The sequence below is a fragment of the Vespula pensylvanica genome, chromosome 5, assembly GCF_014466175.1.
Source record: "Vespula pensylvanica isolate Volc-1 chromosome 5, ASM1446617v1, whole genome shotgun sequence".
Classification (NCBI taxonomy): domain Eukaryota; kingdom Metazoa; phylum Arthropoda; class Insecta; order Hymenoptera; family Vespidae; genus Vespula; species Vespula pensylvanica.
The window spans coordinates 953,385-959,256 of record NC_057689.1 but is presented as its reverse complement, the minus strand read 5'-3'; positions in this window follow the sequence as shown (position 1 = coordinate 959,256).

Genomic DNA, 5,872 nt, shown 5'->3' with positions numbered 1-5,872 from the left:
TGTCATTTCAAAGTTATACGACGTTATAGAGGATTAAATAAAATATTTTGAAAGATGGATCGATAATCGGCATTAATTATGTTAAACATGTTTGCATCGTTCGGAACGATCTATTCTATGAAATATAAAAGTTTATCGATCGGATGATTGCACCTAGCTATACTATAATAGTTTTTCACGGAGGAAGAAGTATGAGATTAAAAAAAAAAAAAAAGAAGAAAAGGGAACATCAGTTGGAAATAAAGGTGCTTTAGTTGCTTTTCCATGGGAAATAAGAAGCCATGGAAAATCGTGTGTTCCCACGTCGAAATGAAACGAAAGGAAACATTCGCTGTCGTTATTTTCGGACGACATACGTGCAAAAATGAATATCCAGCTTTTTTTTTCTTCTCTCTCTCTCTCTCTCTCTCTCTCTCTCTCTCTCTCTCTCTCTCTCTCTCGTTTTTCTTTTTGCTTTGGAAAAAGTGCGTCACGCCTATCTCTTTCTCTCTCTTTCGTTTCGGCCACCATTATGGCGATATAATGTACAGAAACGCCTCAGACTTTTTTACGAGGGAGCGTGCAAAATTTATGTGCAATATGTGGCACATCTCTCGTATGCGAGAAATGGAAGGAAGTGGGGAGGAAAAAAGAAAGAGAGAGAGAGAGAGAGAGAGAGAGAGAGAGAGAGAGAGAGAGAGAGAGAGAGAGAGAGGAATAAGAAAGAAGAAAGAGAATTCACATAAGCATAACCGTATAATATCGATGACAAGTGAGACAGAAAGAAAGAGAGAGAGAGAGAGAGAGAAAGAAGTGAAATATTACAACCTTCAAGATTTATGCTAGCGTTAAATAAATCCTTAAACAGATTTTACGTATTTAATTGGATCTTTAGAAAAAAAGAATCAATGATTTTTGATTTTATTTCTTATTTGTTTTTTTTTCGAACAAATCGCATAGTTCGACTAGTCGATTAGTCGAATTTCTATTGATTAAAAGCAAGGAAGAAGGATTCGTATTGTTTAAATTACCATGGCACCGGAACGGATATTCTCGTTCTCTCTAACCGGATTGTAATTGTAAATAGCGTTTGTAAACACCGCCGACCTGCTTCTATGGACGTACTGGAACAATAGGAGTATCTACGTGGCTCGCGTAGTAGTTGCGTAGTAGTTACCGTGAACAAGTAACGAGACGATATACGTACGTATAAACGCGTTCTCCTTATTTTATATTTAATAGATAGTTTTCTATATTTAATGTGTATTTGCATATATACGCCAAACTTTAATCGTATATACTTGCAGATATTTTACTATTATATATACATATATATATTATACAGATATTATTACTACACACACACACACACACACACACACACACACATATATATATATATATTGCGTCAACAATCGACATTTTTCTACGATCGATGCTTCAATCAACGACGCGAAACAATGCAACAGCCTAGCGTTATAAGGTCGTTTTCCATAATTCAGTAAATATCGATCGAACGGAACAGAGAGTGGAAACGTTTCGTAGATACTTTCGATAGTTTCGTTTCATCGATGTGTGAGAGTATCGACTCGGAACAAAAGGTCTCGGCGCGGGCGTACATATGCGCTTTCGCGAATTAATCCGGCGACGTGAACCCAGGCTGGATAGCGACAGAGTTACGTTCCCATTTCAACATCTCGCACGGTTGAACTTACACGCGAGGAGCTTGCACCTGATGCGTGTTATCGCCGAGGCATAATTCGTCATATTTTCAACGATGACGACGAGGACGAGAACGAGATCGGAAGTTTACACTGTTGGATTATTCCAAAATTAACGTTTCGCATTTTTTTTATATTTTTCTATTTTTTTTCCTTTTTTTCTTTAATATTTTTTTTTCGTGCGTCCTTTCCAAACGAGAACATCCATTTTGCATTTTTTGTCATTCCTTTATATCTATTAAACAAATTTAAAAATTATCTAGTACCGACGATATCTACTTCGATTATCCGATTCGCTTGAGGAACTAGTCTGCAAAGGGTTGAAATCTTCTTATCTCAGATAGATAGATAGAGAGAGAGTGAGAGAGAGAGAGAGAGAGAGAGAGAGAGAGAGAGAGAGAGAGAAGGAGAGGGGAGGTCACTTATACTAACAACGAATGATCCATTTAACCGAACGGACTTTGCGTTTGTAACCGTGTGATACAGAAAAAGCTCATTTCGAGATACCCCTCCTAGTTGCCATTATACAGAATCGCAAAGACTCTCGTGTTTTCTCTCCTGTGTGCGCCCATTTCTCTATCTATCTCTATCTCTCCTCGTCCATTTTATCCAGGAAAAGCGATTCCGAGCATCGGGATTGCGGGTCAGCTGTCATTTCCCAGACAGAATAAACAGCCGTTTCGACCGTCATGATCTCGCTCTCTCTCTCTCTCTCTCTCTTTCTCTCTTTCTCTCTACATATATATATCTATCTATCTATCTATCTATCTATCTATCTCTTTCTCTCCCACGCTTTTTCATTCCGTTCTCGCGAAAACCCCGTTCGTTCGACCATCGGTCAATTTCAGAGACGCGGAACGTTTGCTTGGTTATGATATGCGATCTTTTTTGCGAACCGAGTGCTCGCCGAGTGACAAATCGCATCGCGTTTCGCGCATCGCCGACCCTCGAAATTCACTCGTTTTACCTCTCCTATGAAATTAATGTCTCTCTCTCTCTCTCTCTCTCTCTCTCTCTCTCTCTCTCTCTCTATCTCTTTCTCTTTCAGCTTTTACAGAGTTTATTGTTAAATTACTACAATAGAACAAGACCGACATATTTCGTTCCTCATTTGACGGGGAAAGAAACTATCTACTATCTACTTTTTCTAAATTTAAATAATTTATTTGTTTTATAACACCTTTAAAATAAGTAAAGAGAGAGAGAGAGAGAGAGAGAGAGAGAGAGAGAGAGCTATAGGATAAAAATAAAAAACAACATCGATCAAGTTCGAGCGCAAGTTGGCGAGTCATTTTGCGTTAGGATAATTTCGATTTGGTCTCTTGGCGAGGATCGAAGAAGGGAACGAGGAGGAGTGAGAGGTGAGGATATATGGAGGTAGGCTGCTTGATAACCGGTTTTTATCGAGACCGATTATCGAACTTTTTAACAATCCATTCATACGAAACGGTTTTGTCGACTGATTTCGAGGAATCTTTGGACTGACAGCTGTCCGTTACGTTTTTTAACATATACACGTATAACCATTTTCTGATTGCGAGGAACGACGCCTTTTCACCTGGTCCCAATCAGCCCATCTTTTTTGCATTTCTTACACGCGGGAGATCTCTCTCTCTCTCTCTTTCTCTTTCTCTCTTTTTCTCTCTCGTTAGATAAACGTACGATACAGACGGTGTGACTTTTATCGCTGTGATAATTAAAGTTTAATCAAGCCAACGATCAAGGTTTGGGCGTCTGCTGGATCTTTGCGAAGGAAATGAGAAAGAGAGAGAGAGAGAGAGAAAGATGCAGAGGAGGAGGTAAAGTTTAGTGATGTCATAAATCAATGTAACATATATATATATATTTAGCAAGAAGCAAATAATTTAATTTCTCTCTCTGTCTCTCTCTCTTTTTTTTTTATTCTTCGATAAATTTATATCAAGTATCGTGTATATTTATGTGTTTCTATATATTATGTATATATAATATATATATGATATATAATATATATATATATATTTACGTATATGTGTGTAAATATCGAACGAAATTACGTTATCGAGTATAAATTATTATATAAATTCTCAACGATATATATAGCTCGCATTCGAAATGGCAAAACCGTATTGACCGCAGATGTGTTTATGTTTAATTCGAAGGATAGGTCAGTTACTCTTTTTCATAGGATCAGAAAAAAGAGAGAGGGAGGGAGAGAGAGAGAGAGAGAAAGTATCGTCTTTTAAAGACGAGCAAACGGAACGTTTCGCTTTAAAGATACCAACCGCTGGTAGCTTACTCTATGTTTTCTTCTTTTTCGAAAAGAGATACAGAAGCCGAACGGCGTTATTAAAAATGAAAGGATTCGATCTCGGGCGCAAAGCTACACTTAATAAGGGCTCAATTATTAATCCAGCTTGCGTGACTTCACTGCGAATCGTTCTTCGTGAAAGATCACGTTCCCGATCTTTCTTTCTCGATTCGTTATCGCCAAGCGGAGAAGAGAAAAGAAAAAGAAAAAGGAAAAGGAAAAAGCAAAAGAAGGGAAAAGAAAGGAAAAGAAAGAAAAAAAAAAAGAAATAGGAATCAACAAATCCGGTAACACAGAGAGGATACGATTTGGTGCGAATCTTTCGTTGCTGATGCTGGCTTTCGCAAATTGAAATTTGCTAGCCGTTGGATAATCCACGACACGATCGATCACTCACACGAGGTTTTATCGCGTGGTGTGGATTCTTTCTCTCTCTCTCTCTCTCTCTCTCTCTCTCTCTCTCTCTCTCTCTCTCTTGGTCTCTCGCAACGATTTGCATCTCATGAGCATGGAAATTCACTTCGCTTATTGGATGGCTCACCGAGTCTGTAAGCCAAAGCAACCGGTCGATTTTCCGTCGTTTCTATCTAAAAATCGATTCTCGGGAGTACAACGCCATCGAGTTTCGATACTTTGCACCACGATAGTTCGCGCTTCTTCTCGCTTAACTCGACGAAAGGAACATTCATCTACTTCGTCCTATCGTTGCATCCTTTCAAATTGATTTTATTATCGTTTGAAAACGGCCTTCGAGCGGAGGAAGAGCTTACCGAGCTACTTTTCGATGCTTCATTTTTGCGAACCTCGCAGTTTCCCAGAGAGACACGAGATAATATAATCCAATAATTTTTCAAGAGGTAAATCATCTTTGATCGTTCTTTCTTTCTTTCTTTTTTTCTTTTTCCTTTTTTCCTTTTCTTTTTTTTTTTTTCAATCCTCACGATTTCTTGCATCCCTTTTATTTTTCACTCCCAGTATCTCCGGAGATACTTTCTTTCACAGTGGGGGAGTCCGATTCTGTAGTCGTCGTGGTCGTCGTCGACAATGAAAGCTAAATTCGAGCTACCCTTCTCTCTGCCTAGGAGAAACCTCAACCTTTTCTTGGAAGAAAAAGTGTTGGCGACCGTGAAGAAACGCTTGCAAAGAGCTAGAAAGAGATAGACGAATAGATAGATAGCTAGATAGGTAGATAGAGAGAGAGAGAGAGAGAGAGAGAGTCACGCACACACACGCAAACACGGTCGAATATGGTAGATACATAAAAGATGGAAAGGAATCGGCAGAGACAACAATGAGAGAGAAGCTATCCTTGGTGTGCACCCTGCTGCCCGTCAACCGCCACAAAACTTCTTACAACTTTCGTGTCACCGCGGTAGACCATTTATACAAACATGCCTATATGTTTTCCCAAACTTTTTACCTGCCATAGGCACGCTCGAAACGGAACGTTCGTTTTGTATCTACATACATACATACATACATGCAGTTACAAAGATATGTTCGTGTATTTGAATTCACCGATACGTAACCAAAAATCTATAATTTAATACCTCCTATGTGGAGGACGTCGATTACGAGAATCCTGTCGTTTCGTTATTCGGGCCGCGACAATCCCCGAGAGATGAGATACGATCCGAGTTCGTCTAAGACGAGTAATATTAGGAGTTGATCTTTTCTAATGGTACTACAAGTTTGATCGTAGCTGATCTCGTGTCACGAAGTAACAAGCATTCTTTATTAATCTTCTTTTTTCTATTTTTTAACCAAAACCTCTCGAGAGCTATATAAATGTAAGATAATTTTCGAGACTCTTTTAAGAGAACACTTAGAAAGTTTTTTTTTACGGTGCACGGGAACACAAATCCGAGAGTAGAACGAAATA